The 19,266-nt window shown below is 46.9% G+C and overlaps 1 pseudogene; it reads left to right on the forward strand.

The window, feature by feature from the left end:
* The first annotated feature begins 312 nt into the window (after window positions 1-312).
* On the forward strand, window positions 313-2,330 carry LOC100437581 (polypyrimidine tract-binding protein 1-like; annotated as a pseudogene).
* The last annotated feature ends 16,936 nt before the right edge of the window (window positions 2,331-19,266 follow it).

The following is a 19,266-nucleotide window of genomic DNA, read 5'->3' on the forward strand; positions in this document are numbered from 1 at the left end:
ATATGGGCCGGGCACGGTGGCTCATGCCTGTAATTCCAGCACTTTGGGAGGCTAAGGCGGGCAAATCACCTGAGGTCAGGAGTTTGAGACCACCCTGGCCAATGTGGAGAAACCCCCTCTCTACTAAAAATACAAAAAATAGCTGGGCATGCGCTTGTAATCCCAGCTACTCGGGAGGCTGAGGCAGGAGAATCGCTTGAACCCAGGAGGCAGAAGTTGCAGTGAGCCAAGATCGTGCCACTGCACTCCAGCCTAGGCAACAGAGTGAGACTCCGTCTCAAAAATAAATAAATAAATAATAAAATATTCTGGCGCCTCCACTCCATTCCCCGCGGGTCTGCTGTGTGTGCCATGGACGGCATTGTCTCAGAAATAGCAGTTGGTTCAAAGCGGGGATCTGACGAGCTTTTCTCTACTTGTGTCACTAACAGACCATTTATCATGAGCAGCAAGTTGGCCTCTGCAGCAAATGGACACGGCAGCAAGAAGTTCAAAGGTGACAGAAGAAGTGCCGGTGTCCCCTCCAGAGTGACCCACATCCAGAAGCTCCCATCGACGTCACCGAAGGGGAGGTGATTTCCCTGGAGCTGCCCTTTGGGAATGTCACTAACCTCCTGATGCTGAAGGGGAAAAACCAGGCCTTCATCGAGTTGAGGACGGAGGGGGCTGCCAACACCGTGGAGAACTACTACACCTCGGTGACGCCCGTGCTGCGTGGCCAGCCCATCTACATCCAGTTCTCCAACCACAAGGGGCTGAAGACCGACAGCTCTCCCAACCAGGCGCGGGACCTGGCGGCCCTCAGGCCGTGAACTCGGTCCAGTCGGGGAACCTGGCCTTGACTGCCCCGGCGGCGGCCGTAGATGCAGGGATGGCGATGGCCGGGCAGAGCCCGGTGCTCAGGATCATCGTGGAGAACCTCTTCTACCCCATGACCCTGGATGTGCTGCACCAGATTTTCTCCAAGTTCGGCAAAGTGAACACCATCACCTTCATCAAGGACAACCAGTTCCAGGCCCTGCTGCAGTACGCGGACCCCGAGAACGCCCAGCATGCCAAGCTGTCGCTGGACTGGCAGAACACCTACAACGCCTGCCATAACGCTGTGCATTGACTTCTCCAAGCTCACCAGCCTCAACGTCAGGTACAACGACAAGAGCAGCGACTACTACGCCCAGACCTGCCCTCCAGGGACAGCCAGCCCTCGCTGGACCAGACATGGCCGCGGCCTTCGATCTTTCAGTTCCCAACATCCACGGAGCCCTGGCCCCCCTGGCCATCCCCTTGGCGGTGGCAGCAGCTGCAGCAGCAGGCCGGATCGCCACCCCAGGCCTGGCGGGGGCAGGAAATTCTGTCTTGCTGGTCAGCAACCTCAACCCAGAGAGAGTCACACCCCAAAGCCTCTTTTTTTTTTTTTTTTTTTTAGACGGAGTCTTGCTCTGTTGCCCAGGCTGGAGTGCAATGGCATGATCTCGGCTCATTGCAACCTCTCCCTCCCGGGTTCAAGTGATTCTCCTGCCTCAGCCTCCCGAGTAGCTAGGATTACAAGCGCGCCACCACACCCGGCTAATTTTTGTATTTTTAGTAGAGACGGGGTTTCACCATGTTGGTCAGGCTGGTCTCGAACTCCTGACCTCGAACTCCTGACCTCATGATCCGCCTGCCTCAGCCTCCCAACGTCCTGGGATTAAAAGTGTAAGCCACCACGCCCAGCCTCCAAAGCCTCTTTATTCTTTTCAGCGTCTACGGGGACGTGCAGTGCGTGAAGATCTCGTTCAATAAGGAGAACGCTCTGGTGCAGATGGCGGACGGCAACCAGGCCCAGCTGGCCCTGAGCCACCTGAACTGGCACAAGCTGCACGGGAAGCCCATCCGCATCGTCTCGTCCGTATCACACCCTCGAAGCACCAGAACGTGCAGCTGCCCCGCGAAGGCCGGGAGGACCAGGACCTGACCAAGGACTATGGCAACTCGCCCCTGCACCGCTTGAAGAAGCCAGGCTTCAAGAACTTCCAGAACATATTCCAGCCCTCGGCCACCGTACACCTCTCCAACATCCCGCCCTCAGTATCCGAGGAAGATCTCAAGGTCCTCTCCTCCAGCCATGGGGGCGTCATAGGATTCAAGTTCTTCCAGAAGGACCGCAAGATGGCGCCGATCCAAATGCGCTCGGTGGAGGAGGCGGTCCGGGCCCCCATTGACCTACACAACCACGGTGTCTGGGAGAACTACCACCTGCGGGTCTCCTTCTCCAAGTCCACCATCCGTCCCCCCACGGCCGGGCCCTCTGGCGACAACTTCCATCATTCTAGAAAAAAGCCACGTTAAAAAGCAGCTGAAGTGACCTTAACTGACCAGTGATTTTCTTTCTTTCTTTTTTTTTTTTTTTTTTTCTTCTGAGACAGCGTCTCGCTCTGTCGCCCAGGCTGGAGTGCAGTGGCGCGATCTCTGCTCACTGCAAGCTCCGCCTCCCAGGTTCACCCATTCTCCTGCCTCAGCCTCCCGAGTAGCTGGGACTACAGGTGCCTGCCACCACACCCAGCTAATTTTTTGTATTTTTAGTAGAGGCGGGGTTTCACCGTGTTAGCCAGGATGGTCTCGATCTCCTGACCTCGTGATCTGCCCGCCTCGGCTTCCCAAAGTGCGGGGATTACAGGCGTGAGCCACCGCACCCGGCCTTTATTTTTTTAAAAAGAAATCAGTTTCCCTGTTTTTTAAAAAATTAAATCTAGTTCACCGTGCTAAAATTAATTAACTTAATTTAATTTAAATAGAAATATGTTATTTATATTAACATGTAATGGGTTTATTATTGTGATCTTAAAATTGACAAATATTTTAAATTTTCTGCCACTAACCTACATACATTTTAAGAGTATATACAGGGGTCCTGAGACAAAAACGTTTGAGAACTGCTGTATTACCCCATCTTGCCCTCCAGAATGTGGACTGAAGGGAAGTACTTCTTTCCTTTCTACTTAAATAACCCAGTGCTGTTACTGTTTTATTTTAAAATCCAATCTACCCTCTTCCTCCAGAACTATTAAAAAATAGACTGCAAAAGAACCATAGCTTCCTGAAATCAAAGGACCCAAAACAAAGAGAAAGCAAAAGCAGCGAATAAAAGGACTTCTCCAGAGACTGGCAGGCCGACCAAAGACCACTTCCCCTCCAGCCAGCCTGGTAGGAGTTGCCTATTCCTTTTTGCTTCTTTGTTCTCACACCCAGTCACCCACTCCCATCCCCTACATCCCAACCCCCATCCTGGAAAGCTATTGTTCTCCAGGGCCTCAAAACACAAAGGGACTTCATAAATCTTTGGGCTGATTCCCCACCCCATCCTCACTCTGAGATTACAGTGCAGGGAAGGGCACTTTCAGATTCTGCCTGAGCCTCCACCAGCCCCCTGTTCTCAGGCTTGGGGCTGAGATGAAAAAGGAACACCACTGTTTCTGGCCTGAAAAGGAAATGTAAATGCCTTGCAAGCCAGAAGCTGCCAGAAGACCATTTCCCTGTTAGTAAACAGGGCTGCCTGAGCCATCTTTCTCCTCTTTAATAACCTGTGGGGCACCTATTGATTGCGCATGCTGGTCCCTCATAAATTAAAACAGGGATGCCTTCCGGTTGCTCTATAGCTGCGTAGATGGTGAAATTGGCTCACTAATACTTCATGCTCATGGAGCACAGTGTATCCCGCCACATAAACATGAAGAATATGTATCATCAGGCTCTGGGAATGCACGGAAAACAACCCAGGAAGCTTCTGGGCATGCTGCAGACTTTAATTAGGCAGTTTCGTCCACTAGGATTGGAGACCAGCAGAAACACCAATTGCATGCCTCCTGCTGCAGCCTGTTCTGCTTTCAAATGGAAGGGAGGAGCAAGCCCTGGTGGGTAGGAGATGAGCCTCCTCCTCTCTCTTACCAGGATGGGCACCCGTAAGCAGAAAGGAATGTTCATCTCTCATGCTGTGGTAGAAAGAGCACCAAGTTAGCAGTCAGCAAACATTCAAAACTTCTGCTTTAGCCACTTACAGCTACATGATCATGGGCGCAAGTGCCTTAACCTCTCGGAATCACAGCATCTCATCTGGAAAGTTGACAAAGTAATAACACCTAGCTGCTTGTGAGGCTTGAGGAAAATAAGTCTTTCCTGGAGTCCAGTATGGTCTCAGTAAATACTGAAACTGAAATTGAAGCAGATGAAGAACAGGGTGGCAGGTACAGGGCTGATACTATTTCTTTCTCTCACCTCAAAAATCTGGCATCAGGAACTTTCCACCACTACCCCTAGCCAACATTTTGCTCTTTAAGTAAGAAGTGAGGCCCTGCAACTCATAGCTTGGTACATTGGAAATGTTTCTCTTACCCTTCCATCTTTCTGTGCCCGCTCCTGAGCTGGCTCTCAACTGAAAATTCATTTAGTAGGAAACCTCTCTAAAATGCATGGTAAACATCGAAAAACATGCTAGCATAGTTTACCATTCTACCAAAAACAGCTTGGCACCCACATACCAACACTTGGCAGAACCTTCCGAGTTTCTCTAACTTTAAACAGACCCTAGGCGACCAGATCCATTTATACTTCCCAGAGTGTGTAGCATTTCATTAAAGTTTTACCACAGTCCCCTTCCTCTGCCATTGCTAATTAAAATGAACAAGGACAATGTGGAGAGCCATATTTTGCTATTCCTGGAAATATCTGCTGCTCCAGGGAGGGTGTAGGACATTGAATGGTCCCCTCACCCTAAAGAATATGGTCGCATCCTGGAACTCATGGGTGGGTCCAGGATGTGATCAGGTATGAGAAAAATGAAGCAAAAAAGGTCTTGGCAGATGTAAAAATAAAGGATCTTAAAATGAGATGATCCTGGATTACCTGAGTGGGCCCTAAATCCAATAACTAGTGTGTTTTTGTTTTGTTTTGTTTCTTTTTTAGACAGTGTTTAACTCTTGTTGCCCAAGCTGGAGTGCAATGTCGTGATCTCGGCTCACCGCAACCTCCGCCTCCTGGGTTCAAGCAGTTCTCCTGCCTCAGCCTCCCAAGTAGCTGGGATTACAGGCATGTGCCACCACACCCGGCTAATTTTGTATTTTTAGTAGAGATGGGGTTTCTCCATGTTGGTCAGGCTGGTCTTGAACTCCTGACCTCAGGTGATCAACCTGCCTCGGCCTGCCAAAGTGCTGGGATTACAGGCGTGAGCCACTGCGCCCAGCCATGACAAGTGTTTTTATAAGAGACAGAAAAGGGTCCGGTGCAGTGGCTCATGCCTGTAATCTCAGCACTTTGGAAGGCCAAGGTGGGAGGATCGCTCGAGACCAGCCCAGGCAACATGGTGAGACCCCATCTCTACAAAAAATTAGCCAGGCACAGTGGCATGCACCTGTGGCCCCAGCTAGTCAGAAAGCTGAAATGGGAGAATCGCTTGAGCCTCAGATGTTGAAGCTGCAGTGAGCAGTGTTCACACCACTGCACTCCAGCCTGGGCAACAGAGCGAGACCCAGTCTCAAAAACAGACAGAAGAGGAGAAGGCACAGAGGGGAAGTCCATGTGAACATGGAGGCAGAGGCTGAAGTGATGCAGCCACAGGCCAAGGAAAAAGAAGCCACCAGAAGCTGGAGAGGCCAGGGAGGATTGTCCACTAGAGGCATTGGAAGGAGTGTGGCCCCACCAACACCTTGATTTTGGAGTTCTGGCTCCAAAACTGTGAGAGAATCAATTTCTGGTATTTTAGGCCACCCAGTTTGTGGTCATTTGGTTACGTGCAACATACAGAAAAATGTCTGGTAGGATACATTCCATGGCAGATTGCTGGTAGTTGCCCTGTCCATTTTTCCTTCCTTTTTAGTAAAAAAAAAAAAAAAAAAAAAAAAAAAAAAACCGACTTTTGGGCGGATGGTCATGTGCTCAGTGAAAGCTTCCCTTCCCCAGCATCTCTTGCAGCGAGATGTGGCCATAAGACTAAGTTTTGGCGAAAGAAGTATAAACAAAGAAGTGTAAGAGACTTCTACAAAGTCGCTTTATGGGAGAGTGTTGTGGGTTAAATTGTCTCTCCCCAAAATTTATATATAAAAGTCCTAATCCCTCGTACCTCAGCATGTGACCTTATTTGGAATAGGGCACTCGCAGATGTAATTAGTTAAAATGAGGTCATGAGGGTGGGCCCTAATCCAATATAAATATGTCCTTATATAAAGGGGAAAATTGGACACAGAAACACACACACAGGGAGAATGCCATGTGACGACCAAGGCAGAGATTGGGGTGATGCTTCCACAAGGTAAGGAAACTCAAAAGATTTCCAGCCAATCACGAGCAGCTAGGGGAGAGGCATGGGATGGATTTTTCCTTACAGTTCTCAGAAGGAACCAATCCTGCCTGATACATTGATGTTGGACTTCTAGCCTGCAGAACTGTGAGAACTGTGAGACAATAAGTAAATTTCTGTGGTGTGAGCTGCTCAATTTGTGGTCCTTTGTCACAGCAGCCCTAGCAAACTAATACAGAGAGATATGCCCTTCCACTTTTCCGTCTTGCTACCTAGTCCTAATATAGATAAGAGGGGTGGTTCTCCATTAGCCATTGTGCTACATGAGGATGGGGGCCACACTCACAGATGGTAGGGCAGGGAGCTAGAAGAAACTTGGGATCCTAAAAACTTCATGGAGGTGCCATATTAGCCCTGGACTGCCTATCGCTTGGCTTATCTTTCTGAAAAATAAATAAAATTAAAGCTTTTGTTATGTTTTTTGAAACATGTAGTTGAATATAATTTTTTTTTTTTTTTTTTTTTTTTTTTTTTGAGATGGAGTCTCTCTCTGTCACCCAGGCTGAAATGCAGTGGTGCAATCTCGGCTCACTGCAACCTCCGCCTCCCAGGTTCAAGCAATTCTCCTGTCTCAGCCTCCCGAGTAGCTGGGATTACAGGCATGCGCCACCACGCCTGGCTAATTTTGTATTTGACGTCAGGTGATCCGCCTACCTCGGCCTCCCAAAGTGTTGGGATTACAGGCGTGAGCCAGTGTGCCCGGCCAGTTGAATATAATCTTAACCAGTACACACACAATTTTGATAAATGAGTTCTTTGGGGAGAGGACTGAGATTGGACTGTCATAGGTAGGAAATGTTTGCTTTACCTGTATGTTTCAATTTTGATATCAGGAATATACTCGTGTACTCCTTTGTAATTAAAAATAAATCTGTTTTATAATAAATAAATTACAAGGAAAAAAGAGGGATGGGAACCTGTAGATTCAAGGAGACCTAAGAAATATATCAACTATAATGGATGATTGGATGCAGGAAAAAAACAAAAATAAATATATCAACCAATTGCAATGTATGAGTCTTATTTGGATCTTGATTTAAACCCCAAATTTTTTAAATGTACAAGATAATTGGGGAAATTTTAATATTAATCAGATATTCGATATTAAGGAATTATTGTTTTTATGAATGCTAACAATATTGTAGTGATGTATTTAGAGTGTTCTTATCTTTTAGACTCTAAAACATGGTTTTCAACCTTGTCACAATTGTTATTTTGAGCCATGTAGTTCTTTGTCGTGAGGTGCTGGCCTGTGCATTGTAGAATGTTTGGTAGCAGCCCTGTTTCTACCCTGTCTTCCAGCAGCTAGATGCTGGGTGCACTCCCCCTCCCCACAACGTTGTAAAAACAAAAAAGGTCTCCACATATTGCCAAATGTCCCCTAGGGGGCAAAACTGTCCTGGGCTGAGAATAACAGCTCTAAAATTTAGAGACACTGACTGGACTATTTATGGGCGAAATGATTCGATGACTGGATTTTGCTTCAAAATAATCCAGGTGATGGGGAGGGAAGACGGTGGGTAAAATGTTCCATAATGGAAAGTTAAACATACATTTAAAATTTTTGAAAGAGTCCATTTGGACTTCTCTTTCCATCAATATGGGGAACTTAATATTCTTAAATAGTCTCTCACTATAAGACAGGAGTATACTGGATAAAATGCAACAAATGTTCACCTCCTTGGTCCAAGATCTTGTCTCATGTCTCCCACAAGAGCATTAAAATCCAAGGATCTAGGTTCCAAGTATGACTGGGCAAGCCCTCCCTCCCAACCCTCCCCGCCAGGCATCCTCGATGCTGCACCCCGGGCATACTCAGCTAGGAGCTGCTCCTGCGTCTTCTTCAGCTGCTTGGTAACCCTAACTCCTGAGATGTCCTCTCAGCTCTGCCCCCTGGGCCTCCTCCTTTCCTAGTCCCCAAGCTTAAGCTGGAGGGGGTGTGCTTGGAACCAGATTCATTAGGGCCATGTCTTGCCCATCCCCCAGCCCATCAGCCACCTCCTCACTGTTTGCAGGTGCTCTCTACAGAGCACTGAGCAGCCCACCCTTTCACCAGGCTCACACCTGCACCCGTGTTCTCCACCAGCTGCTTCACTCCAGCCCCTGCTCAGGACAGCCGGGCCTTTCTAGGGCCCACTCGCCCCTGGGTGTCTCCTCTCAGACCGGCTTTCACGCCCACCTGGTCTTCCCCAAGACATGGAGCCTTCAGAGGTTTCATCAGAATTACCTCAGGATGTGGGTTTTGAGTTGTCATCCGAGCCCATCAGGGGCCAGAGTGTAGGTGGGCCCAGGGGCCTCTGAGCTAGAGGGGAATGGGGCTTGAAAGGCCTCTGAGCGGAGCCAGGAACCCGCCCTCTGGGAGCCTGGGAGCCGGGCTGCGCGCTCAGGTCCCAACACGAGGTCCGAGGAGCTCTCTGCTTGCTTCAGGGGCCGCAGAGGGAGGCTGACCATACCTGCGACACCACCTCAGTGCTGGACACCGGGCGGGAAGCCTCTCTTGCACCGACTAGACCAGAACGGCAGACATTTTCCCGACAAGGAAGGGGAGCAAGATTGAGTAAGATAAGCCCGGTTATTTTTATACAGACATTGTTCCAACCACAATGACTGTTTTCGAAGGTGGGCGGTATTTGTTTGGTGGAAGGATCTTTGAGGTAAGAGGCAGCAGGATGCTTTAGCACCACCACTTCCTTTAATTTTCTGTTCCCTTATCAAGCCACCAGTTTGGGTTCTCCATTTTTCTGCCTGGTAAAGAAGTAGAATGAGGTGAAATCTGGCTACCTACTTCCCCTGGGGGGACAGTCATGGCTGCTGGTGAGTTTCAAGTGATTTGAGAGCTGTTGGTAGACTTAAGTGAGGAGCTCTTTCCCTCCCCTTCATAGAAATGGAATAATGTGCAGGTTTCTAAGGGGACTTAGGAGTCGGAGAGCCGTGGGTTCAAATCCCAGAGCCTCCATATTTTGGTTGTGTGAAAAAAAACAGTGGGCAAGGTAGTCAACATGTCTGTGCCTCACCTTCCCCATACATAAAATGGAAATACGCCTACTTTTTCATAAGGTTGTTGTGTGGGTATTCTCAGTAGATGCCTACTTGAAATATTTGGGGGGGGACAGCTGTGGCCAGATGCGGTGGCTTATGCCTGTAATCCCAGCACTTTGGGAGGCCGAGGCAGGAGGATCACCTGAGCCCGGGAGTTTGAGACCATCCTGGGTAACATGGTGAAACCCTATCTCTACAAAAAATACAAAAAATTAGCTGGGTGCCGTGATGTTTGCCTGTGGTTCCAGCTACTCTGAAGGCTGAGGAGGGAGGATCACTTGAGCCCAGAAGACAGAGGTTGCCGTGAGCGCCATGACACTCCAGCCTGGGCAACAGAGTGAGACCCCCATCTCAAAAAGTAATAATAATAATAGTAATGTGGCTGTGCCTATGATCACAGGCGTTATAAACAATAGCTGCAATGTATTGAAAGCCTGCTCTCAGAGATAAAGACTCTTTCCATCCCCAGGCCCTGTTGTCAAGCAACTAAGTAGATTCAGAGAAGGAAGAGAGCTGACTAGCAAAGAGGGAGCAATGGAGAGCCATTTAAGATGTTGGGGCAAGAAAGTCATTTAAATGATCAATTATAGGCACAACGTGACTAATACTATTTGAGGGCGGAGGCCTATTGAGTTCTTAGAGGTGTTTGTGGTTAGGGCTCACCAAAAATGGTGCTCCTAGCCTTTGATTGTGGTCACTTGTTTTTGCCTGCCCACCATCCCTCCTCCATCCTGAATACCAAGTGTTCCTTTGGGAATCACCCATCTTCCACTCTCTGTCCATGTAGTTCAAGTGAGGTTGACCTCAGTCCCTGACTCCAGGGGTGGGTGTATGACCCAGGACCGACTAACTGCAGTCATAATGAGTGGTTGAGGAGTAATCCCTTTGTCCAGAGTGAGCCAATGAGAGTCAGCATTAGGACTTCTGAAAGAGGCACCCTTTCTCCACTGGGGTTGCAAAGCTGAGGGGGATGTAAGCCGTCTTTACCACTGCATGAGTAGAGTTTGCTGGAGAGTAAGAACAACAGAGAGAAAAAGCAAATCCAAGAGAAAGATAGATTTCTTGTTGCCCTTGCTGAGCACCTGGAGCTAGCCATTCCTGAAGATGTCAAATATCTATCTACGTGAGCTAACATATATCACCTTCTGAAAGATACTTGAACTGAGTTTCTGTTAGTGGCAACTAAAGGAGTTCTGACTAATTCATCTTTCTATTTATTTTTTATTTTGATGAAAAATTTGCAGTTGTTACATTATGGCATAAAAACAGAACTCTGACATGTTTGACAACATACTTTTGACAGTTTTATCTATTTCTGACAAGGACATGCTGGGAAGTTGTGGGAACATATCTCCTGTGTCCGTCCCCCTCCTTTCGAAGTATATTTTTATTCAGAGATACATAAATGTATGCTAATGATCTTATGATGATGATGATCAGAACTGTGCTCCAAGAAGATTATAGCAACCATGAGTAGGATTAGAGTAGGGAGAGACAAGGGGCAAAAATACCCCTCAGGAAGCCAATATAACAATTCAAATGATAAGTAGGAAGGATTGTCTCAAGGTGGTAGCTGCAGAAATGGGAAAGAGAGAGGTGAGATCCTTGTGGTTTGGCAACAAATTAAAGGGTAAATGAGTGAAAATAAAATGCTTTTATCTACAAGGCCCTACAGAAACTGATTTCCCCCCACCCCTGCTTTATCCCTGATATATTTCTTATCATTCTTTCCCTGGCCTGGTCTGCCCAGCTACATTGGTCTTTGCATTTACTGTGCCCTCTGCTTGGGACACTCTTACTCCAGAGGTCAGGTAGTTCAAGGAGTTCAAGTCCAGCCTTGAGCCCCAGAGGCAGAGACTGCAGTGAACTGAGATCACACCATCTATTCCAGCCTGGGTGACAGAACAAGAGCGTGTCTCAAAAAAGAAACTTTAAGGAAATAATTTTTTTTTTCTTTTTTGAGCGGCGTCTCGCTTTTTTACCCGGGCTGGAGTACAGTGGCATGATCTCAGCTTACTGCAATCTCCAGCTCCTGGGTTCAAGCAATTCTCCTGCCTCAGCCTCCCGAGTAGCTGGGATTACAGGTGTGCCACCACACCTGGCTAATTTTTGTATTTTTAATAGAGATGGGGTTTCACCATGTTGGCCAGGCTGGTCTCGAACTCCTGACCTCAAGTGATCCACCCGCCTCAGCCTCCCAAAGTGCTGGGATTATAGATGTGAGTCACCGCGCTCGGCCATAAAAATTTTTGAAAAATAATGTTGCCCACAGTACTTAGCTCTCTCTCTCTCTCTCTCTCTGTCTCTCTCTGTCTCTCTCTCTCTCTCTATATATATATATTTCTTTTTTTTTTCTTTCCTGTCTCTCTTGACTAAAATGTAAGTTCCATGAGGGCTCCATGACTTTTGCTCACTGCTGAGTCCCCAGCACCTAGGACGGAACCTGGCACAGAGGAGGTATTCAATGAATATTAGTCAATATTACAAATCTTGAACAACTGAAACAATGCTGTGGCATTGACAAATGCGGAAATACGGGGAAGATGAGTGGGAGCAGGGTTGGTGAGGGGGAGGCGTGAGAGGGTGACTCATTTAGAACCCATGGAATTTAAGGTTAGCTGTGTAAATGACAATAAAGCCTGATGGTTGAAATGCTGGCCTGGTGCTCAGGAGCAGCCAGAGGTGAGGGTCTTTTGGGGAATTATGCATCAAAAGTTGGTGAAGCTGTGGAGTCAGTGAAATCTCTGGGGATACCATGGGAAAAGAGACAGGTGAGAACCGGGGACAAAGTCCCAGAAGTCCTAAGATGACCAACCTATTTTTTTTTTTCCAGGACTTTACTGGCTTAAAAACTAAAAGTCCAGGCCAGGCGTGGTGGCTCACACCTGTAAACCCAGCACTTTGGGAGGCTAAGGTGGGTGGATCACCTGAGCCCAGGACTTTGAGACCAGCCTGGCCAACATGGCTAAACCTGCCTCTACTAAAAATACAAAAATTAGCCAGGCGTGGTGGCGCGTGCCTGTAGACCCAGTTAATTGAGAGACTGAGACATAAGAATCTCTCAAATCCAGGAGGCAGAGATTGCAGTGAGCCGAGATCCCACGACTGCACTCCAGCCTGGGTGACAGAGCAAGACTGTTTTAAGAAACAAAAACAAACAAACAAAAAACTAAAAGTCCACATCTTGGGAACCCCCTTGGTCCCAGGCAAACTGAAATGGTTGGTCAACCTAAGAAGGTGGAAGAATGGGGAAGTGCCAGGTGGAGGAAGCAGAGGCCAGCAGCCCAGAGCTTCCTCCCAGAACCCGAGGAAGGGAGGGCTTAGGAGGACAGGGCTCCTTCCTTTTCCTGCCCAAGACCAGTTTGGTTCTGACCTTCTAAGCCCAGAAAGGCTGAATTACCTCTGAGTTCCTGACCCCCACACCTCCCAGCAACACTGGATAGCTTCCTGATAAGCCAGGTAACTGGTTTGGTTCCAGGGCTTGGTCCCCAGCTCCAATCAATTGGAGAAAGTATGAACCCTTAAATTTTGAGTCAAGGGGGCTTTGGTGGTGCCCTGGCTCAGGAGTTCTCAGTTGGTGATCGTTGTCTGCTTGTCCTAAGATGGAGCTTAAGAGTGTAAGTGACTCTGCAGCCACTGTGGCTAAGGAAACAGGAAGCTGCCTCTCCTCTTGTAAACAATGCAGGCCAAGATTAGTGGTACTTGCAAGGTGCCAGCTCTTACAAGTGGGCACTGAATTGTGCTCACCACTAAATTTCAAATAAGGAAGATTATTGCTGGATGTGTAGAAACTAAAAAGAGACTGGGTGCGGTGGCTCACGCCTGTAATCCCAGCACTTTGGGAGGCCGAGGTGGGCGGATCACAAGGTCAGGGGTTCAAGACCAACCTGGCCAATATGGTGAAACCCCATCTCTACTAAAAAAATAGAAAAATTAGTGGGGTGTGGTGCTGGGCGCCTGTAGTCCCAGCTACTCGGGAGGCTGCGGCAGGAGAATCGCTTGAACCGGGAAGCAGAGGTTGCAGTGAGCCAAGATCACGCCACTGCACTCCAGCCTGGGCAACAGAGCAAGACTCTGTCTCAAAAAAAAAAAAAAAAGAAACAGAACAGAAAAGAAAAGAGAAAAGAAACAAGCAACACAAAAGAACTCAAAGGAACATTTCCAACTTCTTTTTAACTTGGCAGTACAGTGACCTAAACCAGGTATGTGGAGCCTTGATTACTATAAAGAGCAAATAAGACAAAAATTAGAAAATATCTTGTACATTTTAAATAATGGTGCAAATATAAGGTCCTGTCACTGAGTCTTGTTTGAAATAACAGAACTATCAATATTTGATCAATAGAAAACATGGTCCTTGTCCTTAGAGAGCTTTATGGCTTACCTGCAGAGGCTCATAAGAATTTAGCTATATTTACTCCGCCATATATAAGGGAATAGAAATAAATATTGTGTTAACTCCCTGACTCTCACCCCTTCTCAGTTCCCTAACCCACAACACACATATCTTTCTTTCTTTCTTTTTTTTTTTTAAACAGGGTCTTGCTCTGTCACCCAGGCTGGGGTGTAGTGGCACGATCATAGGTCATTGCAGTCTCAACCTCCAGGGCTCAAGCGATTCTCCCACCTCAGCCTTCCAAGCAGCTGAGACCATAGGTGTATGCCACCACACCCAGTTAACTTTTTTATTTTTTGTAGAGATGGGGGTCTCGCTATGTTGCCCAGGCTGGTCTTGAACTCTTGGGCTCAAGCAATCCTCCCTGTAAACCCAGTACTTTGGGCCTCCAAAAGTGCTGGGATTACAGGTGTGAGCCACCATACCCAGTCATATCCACCTTTCTAATGAGCATGGACAAAGATGCCCTAGTTCATTCAGACCAGAAGGTGATGGGGAATGTTTCCAGTCACCTTTCTTTACCCACAGACCTATTCTCGGAAGAAAGGATCAAGAATGGCCGGGAGCAGTGGCTCGGGCCTGAAATCCCAGCACTTTGGGAGGCCAAGGCGGGCAGATCACCAGGTCAGTAGTTTGAGACCAGCCTGACCAACATGGTGAAACCGCGTCTCTACTAAAAACACAAAAATTAGCCAGGCATGGTGGCAGGCGCCTATAATCCCAGCTACTCAGGAGCCTGAGGCAGGAGAATCACTTGAACCCGGGAGGTGGAGGTTGCAGTGAGCCAAGATAGCACCGCTGCACCCCAGCCTGGGCGACAGAGCGAGACTCCGTCTCAAAAAAAAAGAAAGGGTCAAGAATGTGGCAAGTCTGGGCTTTAATACATTGCCTAGAAATTTAATTCAATAAATATCTATAGGCCATCTATTTGAGGCCTAATGCTGCATTAGGCCCTGTGGTGATCTAAAAGAAAGTCCCTGCCCTTAATCTCACCAGAGTGATACAGCTAAGGTCCCTAAAACAAGATCTTATATTACTAAGTGTCAATGTTAACTATAAGTGCAGTAAGATTCTAGAAAAGGGAAACATGAACTTTGTTGGGTTTTTGTTTTTTTTTTTTTGAGACGTAGTTTCATTCTTGTTGCCCAGGCTAGAGTGCAGTTGTGCAATCTTGGCTTACCATGACCTCTGCCTCCTGGGTTCAAGTGATTCTCCTGCCTCAGCCTCCCGAGTAGCTGGGATTACAGGCATTCGCCACCACGCCTGGCTAATTTTTGTATTTTTAGTAGAGAAGGGGTTTCTCTATGTTGGTCAGGCTGGTCTCAAACTCCCGACCTCAGGTGATCCTCCCGCCTTGGGCTCCCAAAGTGCTGGGATTACAGGCGTGAGCCACTGCGACTGGCCATGGAAACATGAACATTTTAAGCAGACTTTATACTTCATGAAGGCTAGGCCATCAACTGGACAAACTGACAAAACAAAAGGAAACTTGATGAGTCAAGGTGTAGAAGAATGAATGAGTGTGGCATTTGGAAAAATAGCAGCAAGACTTTCTGCTGAGATCCAGCTTGAGAAGGAAGGGGGAATGTTTTATCTTTCCTTAAAAAATATAGGTTGCTGTTGGCAGTATAAAAAGAATCTGTGGCTCTTAAGAAGTTAAGAGGCGGCTGGGCGTGGTGGCTCACGCCTGTAATCCCAGCACTTTGGGAGGCCGAGGCGGGCATTTCACGAGGTCAGGAGATCGAGACCAACCTGGCTAACGAGGTGAAACCCCGTCTCTACTAAAATTACAAAAAATTAGCCGGGTGTGTTGGCGGGTGCCTGTAGTCCCAGCTACTCGGGAGGCTGAGGTAGGACAATGTCGTGAACCCGGGAGGAGGAGCTTGCAGTGAGCCGAGATCGCGCCACTGCACTCCAGCCTGGGTGACGGAGCAAGACTCCATCAAAAAAAAAAATAAAAATAAGAAGTTAAGAGGCTTAAATGGAGAAACCTCCACAGCCTAGGACTTGAGTAGATAACCTAGCACTTTAGGCATTTAAGACTCCAAGTCTTGGAACACAAAGGCCCATGGTGCCTATCCATCAGGACAGGACAGATTATGCTTTGGTAACAATGAATCTCTAATGTCACTGGCTTGATACAGTAAAGCATTCATTTCTTGTTTATGCGCCATGTCCAGTGTAGATAAGGATGGGGTAGAGGGGAGATTTGCTCCATATAATCTCTCAAGGACCCAGGCTGATGGAGGTTCTACCATCTTAGAATGTTGCCATCTCATGTGACTTTCAGGATTGCTGCAGCAGGGCAAAAACCCTGTAGAATGTTTGTAAGTGCCAAGACTGAGGGTGGCTATCATTTCCACCAGTAATCAATTGGCTAAAACCTAGCTGTACGTGAAAGGAACAATGCAATATATAATCTTCCTTTCTGCCCTGAAAGAGGAAAAATGAAATAGGATTTCATAAACACATATAATATCAATCATGACCAATTATCCAAAGAATCTTACTTTGTTAATAATAGCTAACACTTATATTTTGCTAATCTTTACAATCATCCTGTCAGGCAGCTTTTATTATTATCTCTGTTTTATTTTATTTTACTTTATTTTATTTTTTTTAAACAGGGTCTTCCTCTGTAGCCCAGGCTGGAATGCAGTGGCATGTAGCCTGGAATTCCTAGGTTCAAGTGATCTCACCTCAGCCTCTTGGGTAGCTGGGACTACAGGTGTGCTCCACCACACCTGGCTAATTTTTTAATTGTTTTGTAGAGATGAGGTCTCACTATGTTGCTCAGGCTGGTCTTGAACTCCTGAGCTCAAGTCATCCTCCTGCCTCAGCCTCCCAAAATGCTGGGATTACAGGTGCGAGCCACTGTGCCTGGCCATCTCCATATTAAAGATAGGAAGGTGAAGCAAAAATAAATTAAATTATTTATTCATGGCCCCACAGCTAGTAAGTGGCACAACATGGAGTCACTCAAGAAGTTTTTCTCTGGAGTTCATACCATGCCCAGGCTGGAGTGTAGTGGCAGATTCATAGCTCACTGCAGCCTCAATCTCCCCTGGCTCAGGTGATCCTCCTAACTCAGCCTCCTCAGTAGCTGGGACTACAGGCATGCACCATCACACCCAGCTACAGAGTTCATGTTCTTAACAACTATGTTCTACCTCCTTTGTCATGGGCTCAGTTAAAATGGAAGTCAAATCATGATTCCATGTACCCTGCATCTCTTACATTGGGGTATAGAAAGCTTCTAGCAATGGTGTCATACTTGACTCTGACTAGTCCACCCTGCCAATATTCCCATAGCATCAGTTGTATATATACACTCACCATGCTCTTGACTGGCCTGTCTTGGTACTCTATCTGTTCAAAGGGATGTGGATGAGAGCTTGATTGTGTGTAAGCTATATGGATATACATATATATATACACACACTATATGGGTATATATATATGGATATAGATGCTGTTTCTAAATGCAAACATTCTTGCATAGGCATCAGCAATCCTCAAGAGCATTGTGTCGTCTGTTTCTGTCCTCGTTCCCCTGTTCTCAACTGCTCTCCAGCACAAGTTATTCTCATTCTTTGGAAAACAAAAGTGAACTATGTTTTTCTCCTAAATCAGTGTAATGGAGCAGATTATGTACAGATGAGTAGTTGGGGGAGACATTGGCAGCTGGCCCTGAGCAGGGCTGAGTAATGGAAATCCAAGTTATCTCAAGCCTCAGAATTATTCAAGTTTCCTTATGTAACCTGTGTGTCCAAGGTCAGACTAGTCTGAAAACAACATAAGGTTACAATTTCAATAACTTCCAGTCTTTAAACCTAATGTGATCAGGGATTTTGTTTATGTTGTTCATTATTATATAGTGAGTGTCTAGAACAGTGCCTGGAATATAGTAGACATGCAATAAATGTTTGTTAAGTAAATTTATTGACCAAATTCTGGTCCTCTTTGGAGGCATGATAGTGTAGTGGTAGAGTGATATAGTTTGGCTCTGTGTGCCCACCCAAACTCATGTCAAATTGTAATTCTCAGTGTTGGAGGAGGGACCTGGTGGGAGATGATTAGATCATGGGACAGAATTCCCCCTTGCTTTTCTCATGATAGTAAGTTCTCACGAAAGCTGATGGTTTAAAAGTGTGTGGCACTTCCCCCTTCGTTCTCTCTCTCTCTCCTGCTCTGCCATGGTAAGACGTGCTTGCTTCCCCTTCGCCTTCCACTGTGATTGTTAGGTACCTGAGGCCTCCTCAGCTATGCCTCCTATACAGCCTGCAGAACTGTGAGTTAATTAACCCTTTTTTCTCCATAAATTGCCCAGTCTCTGGCATGTCTTTATAGCAGTGTGAGAACAGACAAATACATAGATCATTGACTTTAGAATCAAATAGACTTGTGTTTGAACTTCATAAGCTGTGTGACTCCTCGTTAGTTATGTACCCTCTCTGACCTCTTCCTTCCTCATTGGTACAATGAGGCTAATATTACCTACCTCTTGGATTGTTATGAGAATTAAATGTGATAATTGATGTCAGGCATTCAGTATATTGAAGCTAGCTATGGCTCTGCCCTATATCACAAAAATCCTTGGAGCCCAGCCTGGTCACACACACCTGTAGTCCCAGATACTCAGGAGGCTGAGGCAGGAGGATGGCTTGAGCCCGGGAGTTTGAGGCTGTAGTACGCTATCATCGTGCCTATCAATAGCCACCTGGACAATATAGCAAGAGCCTGTCTCTAAATAAATAAATACATTTTCAAAAAGAAAAATCTCTGGAGACCTTGTTGTTCCTCAGGGTTCCCCTCAGACATTTCTGAAAGTCTTCGTGGGTATCTCAGGTATGTTCACCAGTAAGTCTTCTTAGCTACCAAATCTCACATTTATCTTGGATTCTCCACCAACCTCCACCTCCTCTACTCTGCTTACTTTTGGTCTTGTCTGACTCTGAGCTCTCGCCTACCATTTTGCAGTGCCTGCCATGTAGGGTGCTAATATCTGAGCAAATAGTGCTGCCTCCTGCTTAAAGTCAATGATGTCAACACTGAGTCAACAGCACCGAGGCCGCTGCAACTGCCACTCCCTAAAGCTTAAGGTATTCACCAAAGGTACCACCATCCCCCATTGCAGCTGCCTTGTTCCTGTCTCCTAGGTCACCTCGGAGAGCCTCCCAGCTGAGACTCTACCCATTGAAGCAGGAAGTGTTCCTTGGTGGCTCCTATTCCACAGGTCCCATGTGGATCTGCACATTGAGGAATATCCCTGAACCATACTCACTTCTGCTTGTCCCCACAATGCTGTCTGTGTGTCCTCAATATCTCAAAGAAATTTTGTGTGACTGTGTCTACATCAGCTCTCCATCACCTAAGCCTCCTATCCTATTCTATGTGATTAGGACTTAATCACAGCTGTGGGATGCTGGGTGGGAAACAACTGGAGAGACATACAGCCAGCAGTTACTTGAAACCACTCCTTCCCCCCACCAGAAGCCAAGGG

This window comes from Pongo abelii, chromosome 15 (assembly GCF_028885655.2).
Source record: "Pongo abelii isolate AG06213 chromosome 15, NHGRI_mPonAbe1-v2.0_pri, whole genome shotgun sequence".
NCBI lineage: Eukaryota > Metazoa > Chordata > Mammalia > Primates > Hominidae > Pongo > Pongo abelii.